This window comes from Rhinolophus sinicus, linkage group LG09 (genome assembly GCF_036562045.2).
Source record: "Rhinolophus sinicus isolate RSC01 linkage group LG09, ASM3656204v1, whole genome shotgun sequence".
NCBI lineage: Eukaryota > Metazoa > Chordata > Mammalia > Chiroptera > Rhinolophidae > Rhinolophus > Rhinolophus sinicus.
Window position 1 is genome coordinate 51,606,392 of NC_133758.1, and position 12,747 is coordinate 51,619,138.

The window sequence follows — 12,747 nt, forward strand, 5'->3', positions numbered from 1 at the left end:
TTAAAGTAAAATAAATCTATTCCTCATGTTTCAGACCATTCTGATTTAAGTGGTTTTGTTAGCTTGGCTGTGGTGATTTCATTTTGTTTCTTCACTCTTTCCTTAGTATACAACTATATAAGATTTGACTTGATTGTCAATTGACTTCACAATGTATTTTATAGATTTGTGCTATCCAATACAATAGCCACCAGTCCCATATGTCTATTTAAATTTAAGTTAATTAAAATGAAATAAAATAGAGTGATAGCAATGAAAATGGTGGAGTAAAGACCTCTGAAAATTCTCTCCTCCTTAAAAGCAATGGAAATATGGACAGAAGTAGTCAATGGGTGGCTGGTTAGTTCAGATGGTTAGAGCATGGTGCTAATAACACCAAGGTTGCCAGTTTCATCCCCGCATGGGCCACTGTGAGCTGTGCCCTCCTTAAAAATAAAAAAGTAAAAAAGTTTTTAAAAAGTGGTCAATATTAACTTCTTGAAAACTCTAAGAATGAACCAAAGGCTTCCTCCAGCTCCACTGTAGTATTGAAAACAAATAGCCTGTGATTATGGTGAAAACCAGCAGCCTGGCAGCCACTGTAGGGGGCTGAACAGAGTCGGAGCTCCTTTAAAGCCCCATTTCCAGAGAATTGTCATTATTTGACCCATTTACTGGTTCCCTGAAAGACTCCATTTTTAAGGCTGTCTTTGACCTGACTTGGAGTTTGTCAAGTATGAATAGCATTTTCCCCCGTGGTGTTTGTCAAAAACAATGAGAGGCAATTATTGCATAACTCAGCTACCTGAGACATTGGATAGCAATTGGGGAAAACGAAAGGCTAACCAAAAAGCTTAAAAGATAAATCCAAAGAATAAGATGTCCATATGGGGATTTGAAGAACCCGAACATATTCCTGGGACTCTAGAAGGCCATGTGCCTGCATAGGGTTGTGTGCATGCCCAGGGCTATGGACATTCTCAGGAAAGACTTGAGAAGACTATAAGCTCTCATCTTTGGTTAACTTAAAGGCTCTATAAAAGTGGGAAATGAAGAATAAGACAGAGTTGTAAACTGCCTGATTGAGGCACACAGAATCCTTGGCAAAGACTTGGAAGACTTATCAGTTCCAGGCACATACACAAATCTCTTTCTAATCATTAGCTGACTACAAAGCTAACCAAGCAGAGACTTTAGTGGTCAGACACAACAGAAAATATAGAATAAATTCAGAAAAGTCACTAAACAAACAGATAACAACAATAGTAATGAATAGCAAGAGCAAAAATTCTGGGGAGTAGGGGGAATCTGATATTCTAAGTTTCCACATTATATTATTTAAAATATAAGTATTATAGTGTATGAGATATAATTTCAACAAAAAATTATGAGACATGCAAAAAAAAAAAAATGACCTATAAGAAGGGGCAAAAGCAATCAATAAAAACTACCCAAAAGGAAGCCCAGACATTGAACTTACTAGACAAAGATTTGCACAAAGAGGTAAAGAAAACCAGGAGAATAATGTCTTACCAAATAGACAATATCAACAAAGAGACAGAAGTTATAAAAAAGAACTAAATAGAAATTATGGAGTTGAAAAGTTCAATAACTGAAATGAAATATTTATTAGAAGGTTTCAACAGGAGATTTGAGTAAACAGAAGGAAGAATTAGTGAACTTGAAGATAGGTCAATTGATATTATCCAATCAAAAGGCCAGAAAGAAAAAAGAATGAAGAGAAATAAATAGGGCCTAAGAAACTTGTTGAACATCATCAGGTGGACCAACAAAAACACAATAAGAGTCCCAGGAGGATTAGAGAGAGAAAGGGGCAGAAGAACATTTGAGGAAATAATGACCCCAAACTTGCCAATTTTGATGAAAAACATTAACATCCAAGAAGCTCAATGAACTCCTCCAATTAAGATAAACTCAAAGAGAAACACCTAGATACAGCGTAATGAAACTGTTAAAAGCGAAAATCTTGAAAGCAGCAAGAGAGGAACAACTCATCAATACAAGATATACTTAATAAGAGAAAGAGCTGATTTCTCATTAAAAAACAGGGAGGCCAGAGGAGAGTTGGATTGTTTATTTACTTATTTGTATGTATTTTTTTTTAAATATATATATTTTTTAAATTAAATTTATTGGGGTGACAATTGTTAGTAAAATTACATAGATTTCAGGTGTACAATTCTGTATTACATCATCTATAAATCCCATTGTGTGTTCATCACCCAGAGTCAGTTCTCCTTCCATCACCATATATTCGATCCCCCTTACCCTCATCTCCCACCCCCACCCCCCGCCCCCTTACCCTCTGGCAACCACTAAACTATTGTCTGTGTCTATGAGTTTCTGTTTCTCATTTGTTTGTCTTGTTCTTTTGTTGTTTTTGGTTTATATACCACATATCAGTGAAATCACATGGTTCTCTGCTTTTTCTGTCTGACTTGTTTCGCTCAGCATTACTCTCTCAAGATCCATCCATGTTGTCACAAATGTTCCTATATCATCTTTTCTTACTGCCGAATAGTATTCCATTGTGTATATATACCACAATTTCTTTATCCATTCATCTATCGAAGGACATTTTGGTTGTTTCCATGTCTTGGCCACCGTAAACAAAGCTGCAATGAACATTGGAACACACGTGTCTTTATCTCTAAATGTTTTCAGATTTTTTGGGTAGATACCCAGGAGAGGGATTGCTGGGTCATACGGCAATTCTATTCGTAATTTTTTGAGGAACCTCCACACTGCCTTCCATAACGGCTGCACCAGTCTGCATTCCCACCAACAGTGTATGAGGGTTCCTTTTTCTCCACAGCCTCTCCAACACTTGTTACTATTTGTCTTGTTGATGATAGCCATTCTGACTGGGGTGAGGTGATATCTTATTGTGGTTTTGATTTGCATTTCTCTGATGATTAGTGATGTTGAGCATTTTTTCATATGTCTATTTGCCATTTGTATGTCCTCTTTGGAGAAATGTCTCTTCAAGTCCTCTGCCCATTTTTCAATTGGGTTGTTTGTTTTTTTGTTGTTGAGTTGCATGAGTTCCTTGTATATTCTGGATACTAGCCCCTTATCGGAGGCACTGTTTGCAAAAATCTTCTCCCATTCAGTTGGTGGCCTCTTTATTTTGTCAATGGTTTCTTTTGCTGTGCAGAAGCCCAGAAATAAAACCACATAAATAGTTATGTGGTTTTATGTGGACAGATAATTTTTGACAAAGAAGCTAAAAACATACAATGGAGCAAAGACAGCCTCTTCAATAAATGGTGCTGGGAGAATTGGATAGCCACGTGCAAAAGAATGAAACTGGACTGCTATTTGTCACCATGTACCAAAGTTAATTCAAAATGGATCAAAGACTTAAGCATAAGACCTGACACAATAAACTGCATAGAAGAAAACATAGGTACTAAACTTATGGACCTTGGGTTCAAAGAGCATTTTATGAACTTGACTCCAAAGGCAATGGAAGTAAAAGCTAAAATAAATGAATGGGACTGTATGTATTTTTATTGAGATATAATTGATATATAATGTAATTTTAAGGTGTACAATGTGTTGATTCGGTAGACTTCTACATTGCACTATGATTACTACCATAGTGTTAGCTAACACCTCTAACATGTCACATAATTATCATTTGGTTTTTTTGCAGTGGGTATAATTAAGGGATGACATATTTGCAGTGCTGAAAGAAAGACATTATTAATCAAGAATTCTATATCCATTAAAACTATCCTTCAAAACTGAAGGGGAAATTGAGACACTCCGAGATAAAGACAAGCAGAGAGAATTTGTCACTGGCAGATGTGCCCTACATCATACAAAAGGACACTCATGCTGAAATGAAAGGACACTGGATAGTAATTCAAATCCACACAAAAAAACATAAAAATTACAGATAAAGACAACTACATAGGTAACTATAAAAGAATAATATAAATGTTGTTTTCTGGTAACTTTTTTTCTCCTATCTGATTTAAGACAGCTGCATAAAGCAATAAATACAAATTTGTGTGGATGGGCATACAATGTATAAAGATCTAATTTGTATGACAATAACAACACAAAAGAGGGAGGAAGGAACAGAGCTGTAGATGTAAAGTTTTGGTGTAATATTGAAATTAAGTTGGTAGTAATCTGAGCTAGGCTATTATAAATTCAAATGTTAGTTGCAATTTCTGGGGCAACCACTAAGAACATAACTTTAAAAAATATAATAAAAGAAAGGATAAGGAAATTAAAATGGCACCATCCTTTCTGCCTATTGCCCAGCACAGAGCAGCTCCATCAGAATTTTCCCAAATAACCACCTTTCTTTCATGTCTTCCTTATTCTATGGAACAAGAAGCTGCGGCAGAAGAGACCCTGAATATGGATGGTTTATTCTTTTCCAAGCAATATTCATTAATTATCTAACTAAACAAATAAACAAACACATCCATACATTCACTCATATAAATATGCTTTAAAATAAAATATATACATATTTTAAACACAAATATGCATATTTTAATATTTCATTTGCAAAAAGGTCAAAATTCCCCTTTACTTTCATCCTTATTTTCTGATGTTTCTTTCTAAAGGAAAATGATTCACAACAATTTCTTGTGGATCCTTCCAGAGAATTGTAATTCACATATCATCACTAATGTACACGAATGTACATCATCTAATGTAAAAACTATTTGTACAAATGAGATTATATGATAAACTAATTTGCATGTTGTTTCTTTCATGAAATAACATTTCTTGGTTCTTTTTTATATTTACCTTATAGATTGACCTTATTTTCATTCTTTTTAACACCTGTATAGATCTTCTATTGTATGGATGAATCGTAATTTATTATGTGCATTATTGTACATTTAGATTGTTGTTCTCTTGTTATTTCAAATAATGTTGCAGTGACCATAATTACATAGATACATGAGCATACTTTTGTGAGTGGATCTGTAAGAAAAATTTCTGGCTGTGAAATTCCTGAGTCAAAGGCTTATCTATTTCAAATTTTTATAAGTTTTACCATATTTATCTCTCAAAGGATATTCTAAATTACATTTCCATCTACAGTAAAGGAGTGTCTGGTTTTTACCCTCATAAGTATTTGATATTATCAAGCTTTCAAATTTATGTTAATAGATAAATAGACAATATTGCACTTAATTTGCATGCATTTAATTTTGAATGAGGTTGTCTTTTTTTTTTTTTTTTTACTGTTTCTATTTTAAGAGTATTTTAATGACTTGGTTATCCTTTATTTAGTTGTAAAAAAAGAGCCAGGTTTTTGAATCAGAGTTGCACTTATTTGATTTTGGGGAAATTTCTTAATCTCCATTGAATTCTCTTTCTTCATCTGTGGAGTGAAATGTCATGCTTCATGGGGGTGTGTGGGGAAATGCCTCACACATCTTTGGTGCTCAATACTCATAAGTCTCCTTCCATATTGAAAGCAGCAAAGCTACGTGTCAAGTCACCCAGCCAAATTCTCCTCCTGCTTCAAATCTCTCCACCTTCTTCTTCTGCCATCAGCCAGAGAAAGTGTTTTGCTTTTAAAGGCTACCTGCATCATCTCCCTAAAGGTGCACTGTGCCGTATAACATAACCTAATCATAGGAGTGGTAGCTCATCATACTCACAGGTTCTGAGGATGAGTCATGGAATCCTGGGATGGAGGCCCACTTTTTAGAATTCTGACTACCATAGCAATGGGTCTTTCCTTTTTTCAAATGTAGGCTTGGGTGGAGCTCTGTTAAAATAGAACAACTAAAGGGCGAACTGTTGTGGTTGGAGAGGGAGAGAGGGAAGCTTAGAGCTCCACCACTTGGGCCTCTGCTCAAGGCATGCCCCCAAACGTGGGATCACCATTTTGAAAGCTATAGTTTTAAGGCATTAAGGCTACTTCTAGAACTAAATGATACTGGAAGGGTAATGCATTAATCCATTAGTACCTTCTGTAAATAGTTTATCAGGATAGCTTTTGCTGAAATAAGGTGCTGAAAAAATGAGTCAGAGGACTAATATGTTTTGATAAAATAGGAGAAAAAGAAGCAGATCCCAGAGTAGCTGAGCAGATAGCTGATCCACACAAGATCATGTCAAGCTGTGATTCATATCCAGGTCTGCTTGATTCCTAAACCAGAACACTCTAATACTTTATAAGATTCTAATACTGCTGACACACATCAAGCTAGTCTATGGGAGAAATCACTGTGCAAGAGCCCAGCTCTCCTATTTTGTCTCTCCATGCATCAAGCAAGGGTAGTTTTGACTTTGGGAACTCTAATTACAGTAGTTTCCCAGACTGCAATTGCTGAGCATAGCCATTTGAATGAGTAAACTCTTACATCTGTACTGACAAACCCAAGAGCTTCCTAACAGATTTCACAGCAGAGTTGCATCTTTGCAAATACTGGGCTCTGAATGCCAAAAGCCTTTTGCTGCATGACTTTTGTAAAAAAGAGTATTTCCCAGGTTCCAATTGAATGGATGTTTTGGTAAGAAAAAAGTAACAGGCAGACATTCTTGAGGGTTTTTCTGGGGGCCATCTTGGGAAAATCTCATCTACCTTTTTTGTGGCCCTTTTATATTTATTAATAGTAATACACACACACACACACACACACACACAGACACACACAATGGCAAACTGATTGCAAAAGGAGAGCTTAATGTTGCCTTTCTGTTGGGTGGTCTGAGTGTTTATAATAGAGATTATGCAGTAGTTGGGTCATTGCTTATTGGAGAAAGTGCCAGGGACATTCTCAGACAGAAGCCTTTACCTCACTAGACTCCTAATCAATCCTGTGTGGAACCAAAAGTAGCCTCCTTTTTAGGCTGAGTTAAAGCCTTACCCTTGACTCCTCAACAAGTCACCCAGCCCTATCCTTGTCCATTAAATACATGAGGACAAGAGATACTTTATAAACGTGTACAGAATTTGAAAACCTAAACTAGAAGCAGGTAGTCAACTGAAAAGCAATGAATTGGCTACAGAATCCAGCTTTATTTAGGTTCATGTAAATAACTCATGGTTTTCAAATCTTAGGATATGTGAAATCACTAGGGAGCTTGTTAAACGGAGATTCTTCCATCCTACTCCCAGAGGGGTTCTGCTTCGGTTAGCTTGAGCTCCAAAACCTTTTAATTCCTAATAAGTTGCTCAGATACCGATAAGAATTCTGCCTGTCTGACTAACTGAGCTTGTCAGAAGAGGCACAGCCAGTGACATGCAGGGGAAGGACTTTCTGAACTAGTACCTTATAATTCTCTATTAAGGGAAAAAATGGAAAAGTAACTCAAAAGCCCCAAATGGAGAAATGGAGTGGTAAATTATGGTGCATGAATATAATGGAACATTGTGTAGCCAATAAAAATGACAAATACATATGTAATATGAGCGCAAGGAAAATATGTATTCATGATGATTACAATGTTGTATGTGGGAAACGGGAAGGTAATAGCAGAAATACACATGATTGTATTTAATATTGTTTAACTTCATCTATTCAGTTATTTTGTAAAAGTGTTCACTGCAAGCTCAGTATTAAAATCTTCATATATTTTGCATTTTGTATCGATATTGGGCTCTATAATAAATACACAGAAGATGAAACTCTTATCTGTAAGAAACTGTTGGCTAAGGGATGAAAGAAATGCCAAGAGGGATCTAGAAAATAATTGCAGGATTTTTGGCCAGATTTGTGTTTGTGTTCCAACCTTAGCACCAAAGTCAGGAGCATCGGCAAATATTTTAACCTCTCTTAGCGCCAGATTTCACATTTTAAAAATGAGAATTATAACAGTAACAATAACAACTTCTACCTCAAGTGTTGTGATGACGGTTATATGAGGCCAATAAAATGAAAGTACTTTATAGACTATAAAATGATATGCAAATAGATATGCAAATAGAAATTGTTTTTAAAGCTGTAACGCAAAGTGAAATATTATAATGTCAACATTGAGAAACCTTTCTCCTGGAAGATTTTTAAAATCACCTATGGGTTTGGAAACTCTTCTTGGGCCTGTTTAATAGTGAGTTCTTGTAATCAAGCATCTCTGAAGCTTCTGTGTGTGAGACAACATTTTCTAACAGAGAGGAGAGAATAGCTTTAAAGTTGGCCAAGCACAGTGTGTACCTCAGGCCTGGCACACAATGTTAACTGAAGCTGTGTCCACTAGCTTTAACCTTTAACAAGCCCTTTTCCTCTTTGTCTGTAGAGGGTAACGTAAAAGCCCACTGTATGGAATGGACATATCACACTTTCTTTCTTCCCCACACCTGTACAAATTGTATGTCCTGCTCTGGTTATGGATCTAAGGAGTCATGGTCTGGGAATACACAGAAGGAGGCCATTCCTTTGTGTACTGGCCAGCACTTCATTGAGTCTGACGGAAGTTTCGGCCAGGCCACCATCTCGGCAAATATGTTACCCTGTATTGCTGGGAAGACTGACAAGGCTGGAGAAGGGACGAGTCTCTGTCATTCCCATGGGAAGGCAGTAAGGTGGTACCCTTCTGGAAAACGAGTGGGAGAAGTAGCCAGATTCTTCCAATAAGGCTAATAAGTCCTCGTTAACTTTATGGTCATTTCCACACCATTTAGCAAAGATTTTCTGCTTCAATATAAAGCTCCCAAATATGATATTTTCACGAGCCTGTCTGGGATGTGGCCAAGTGCCTGAGGCATATATAAATATTTACTAAATAAGCAAACACACTTGGAAATGTGTTTCTGCGTCAGCATTAGTGAAGTGATCACTGGCGTTAATTCTCAGGCTGAGGCCATTTTACAAATTATTCTCAGCAGAGACTAAGGAAACATAACCATGTCGAGGTCTTTTAAAATCCACAAAGCCCATGGAGGACAGTCTACATTTTTTGATGGAAGGTGACATTTTATGTGCAGAGAGGCAGTCGTGACCCCATCTTGTACTGAGCATCTTCTGCAAAGCATAGTGGGTAGAAGAAGCTGCAGAGGCGTTAGCTTAAGTCAGACTCGGGTTTGAGTCTCAGCTTTGACACACTTTGTGACTTCCTGTAAATAACCCACCCTGTTTGAAATCCTGTTGCCTTATCTGTAAATGAGGGACAGCAGTCCCCATTCCATGGGGGTGTTGTGAAGATTAGGGGAGATGGCGTATATAAAGTATCTGGCCAATACCAAGTACTCATTAAATATTAGTTTTCCTTTCTTTTGAATTGTTGTATTTTTTTTCAAACCTAGGATTTTCCCAAAGCTCACATCCCTTCCCCAGGATGTTCCTCTGAAGTCTTAGTGTATATATATAATGAAATTGAATCCACATGTTCTTCATTTGTGTATGTGAAAAACATCACAATGTTATTCCAGAAGATTTTTTTGATGTTTAAAATTCTAAAGTGGCAGCACCGGGTGAGTGTCTGGCATGCTCCTAAGATGTCCCATCCAGTCAGATTTCAAAGCGGCATTAGTAATTGCTTTTTATGTCCTGTCCACTTAGAACAGTGTTGAAAATAACCACTGGCCTATATAATAGCAAAGACTGACACACGATTGCATTTTTTTTTGCTATAAAATATGAGTTCAAATATTTTCTCATTTAATCATCAAAACAACCCTGTGTGAGTGTGTGTGATTATTACATCATTATCCAGCTTTATAGATCAGTAAACTGAGTCTCAGAGGGATCAAGCAACTTATTCAAAGGCAAAAAAACTGGTAATTGACAAAAGTGAGTTTCAGATCATATTTTCTGTCTCCAAATCTAGAGCATGCCACAGTCACATGGGGCCTAGAAATGAGAGGTTGTTAAATGCGATCAATTTCTCCCTTTGGCTTAGTTTTGTTGGTTTTCTCTGGGAATCTCCATAGAAGTCTAAGCATTTAGGCTGATCTTGTGGACTCACTGCACACTGAACAAAATTACTGGGGGTTGAGCTCAGTGCAAATTTTGCAGGCTGAGTGATTTGGAAAAATATCTGGCAAGAATCACAGAATTGAGAGCCAACGGGGCCCTTTAGAGTTGTTTCATTCCTGCAGGCATTCGTTATTTCATTCAGCAATTTTTATCGAGGTCCTGTTATGCTCCAGGCACCCTGCAAGGTGCTGGCAATCCAACTTCAACCCTAATGGATATAATCCTTGTCTTCATGGATGTAGGGTCAATTTTTCTTCTAATCCTCTAAATTCACAGGTGAAGGATTAGGCTTAGAGAAGTGAAATTACTTTGCTCCAAGCCAGATGGCTTGTTAGTTACTGGTAGGCTCCCAGTCTTCTAACTTCAAATTCACCATTCTGACCATGGCCATCGACTTAGAAGAGAGAAGTCACCCAACACAACTCTTTATGTAATAGTGGAAGAAGAGCAAAACTCTCTTCCTGGCTAGTGATTCCAAAGCTCTGGATTTTTCTTCCTATTCCTGTAATGTGGTGTATTGTGTCGCTTGATGGGTTCTTAAGGGAGAAAAATCAGAACAATTTCCATGGAGGGAGACCAGCAGAGAACTAGTTCTGGATGGCAGATGCTGGTCTCGGCAAGCTGCCAATGCTGCACACCCCCAAAAATGGGTGCTAGAAAGCATCTCCGGGTGCATTCCCCCGACCTCGTCTCTGTGCTTGGGAAGACCCAGGCCCCTGGTCCTGTCTTTGAGTGGGGTCACTGCTTCCCAGGAGAGGATGGACAGCCCCAAAAGAGTTCAGGTTCCAAGAGGTGCCTCACAAACCCAGGAAACAGAGAAAAATAATCCCCCTCCCCAAATCTACGGATAGGGGTTCAGTCCTAGAGCATCAGGTCCTGTTCTGCCTAAATCAAGACATCCGATCACTTTGTTTCAGCAGAACAAAGAGTCTTTTCTTCCTAAGCCAGGATTTTATGTCTTTAATCTTTTCCAGAAGAAAGGAGTTCTCATTACGTCTGTATCTTATCACATAACTGTATATCATAAAGATGCCATTATCGCCTCTTCCTTCTGATTAACTGGCCCTGAGTGATTCTAGCCAATCTTATGAGCTGTGCTCTCAAAACAATAACACCAGCCATCAACAGACCCCAGAGTCACAGGCATTGTTGAGTAATCTGTAAGAATCTTTATAGGCTCTTCATAATAAACAATGAGAGAACAGTTCTTTGTCCAAATCACTGCAAAGAGAGCCTTTCTGTGCAGATATTCTTTGGCACCTGCAGCGGGAGCCCGAGAGCCTCCAGCAAACTTTGTTCCAATATGTGGCCTCACTTGTTGGCTTTGCTTCCTGAGTCAGAACAACAGATGTGAATAGAGATGCAGCACCTGGTGTCGTAGGTGGCCAAGGAGCAAACAGGTGTTATCCCTTCATATGTCAAGCACTCTTTTGGGAGGTAACCTAACAATGAAAATGGGCATTGCCTTCAAATATGAAACGTGAAAATCAAAAGAGAAGTATGAATTTTAGAATAACATGTCAATGATTATTGCAATAGGAATTACGATGATGATGATGATGATGATGATGATGTGATGGCAACACCAAGCACTGCCATTTTATGACAAGGGCTATGATAGCAAAAGTACCTGGGACTTGGGAAGCATAGACAAAGCCAATAGCAATCAAACCTGGCTTGCTAGTAGACTCCGCTGGCCCAGGTGCTCACCCAGGGAGGTGGGTTGAATTGTTCTAGGGGAGGGAGGGCCTGGGCATTGGTATAGTTTCTGTTTAAACTCTCCAAGAGATTTTCATGTGCACCCAGAGGAAGGATCCTACCCCCTTGGTAAAAATTACCCACTCTGGTGGGATCAAGAAGGAATCTGCAAGTCAGTGACTTTTAAATGACTTAAGAGTGAGCAGGGTGAAAAGAGTGGAAGAGGGTCTAGGCAAGGAACAAAACGGGAGCCATAGGGTGGAGAGGCAGGATGCAGATGCCTTTCTGGAGGAGCAGAATGACTGTGCGTTTGGCAGGAGCATTGTGTACAAGTTGGGAAAAAGTGAAACTCGAGGTTGAGGGATAGGTGGAGATGGGCTGCAAAGGGTTCAGTAAGCAATGCCAAGGGAGTTTGCACCTCACTGTAAGAGTGATGGGCAGACACTTTGGTGACTTTAAGCCAGGTACATCACATTGGATATATATATATATAAATATATATATCTCAAAGGAATTTTTGGCTGCAATGTGGAGAATGGATTGGAGAGCAAGACTGGAGGTCCGAAGTTAGGGAGAAGCTCTAAGTCAGATGAGGGCGACAGGACCCTGAGCAGAGGGAATGGCCATAGAGGTGGTGGATTCAAATTTATTAGAAGGTGGAGTTGACAGGGTTTAGCGATTGACTGGATGTAGAAGGTAAGACAAGGAATCAGAGATTCCCAGGTATCCTTCCCTGCTCCTCAGGCTTCTCAGTTTCCTTCCTCTCAAGCCTATCCACTCAACTTGTTTTTTCCCTGGCCAGTTGCCCTCCCCTGGCACCAGTCCCCTGCTGCTCTGTGCCCACCAATCCCAGGAGCAGCAAGGCTCTTTCCTGAGACGTGATCACTCTAAATCATTATGGCTGACAGCATCTGTGCAGTTCTCCTACAGGAATACATGCATTTTAATCAGAGAGCTTCATGCTCCCATTTCACCAGTGGGTGGGATGCTACCACTTCCCAAGCCTCAAAATGCTCCCCCTCATCCACTAGCCCAACTGTCCGTGCCTTCCATTCCTCTAGATACTAGCCATATAGGGATTTTGGCTGAAGTCATGCTTGTAAAGCACACATGCAAGGAAAGGACCCATAATTCACAGGTCATA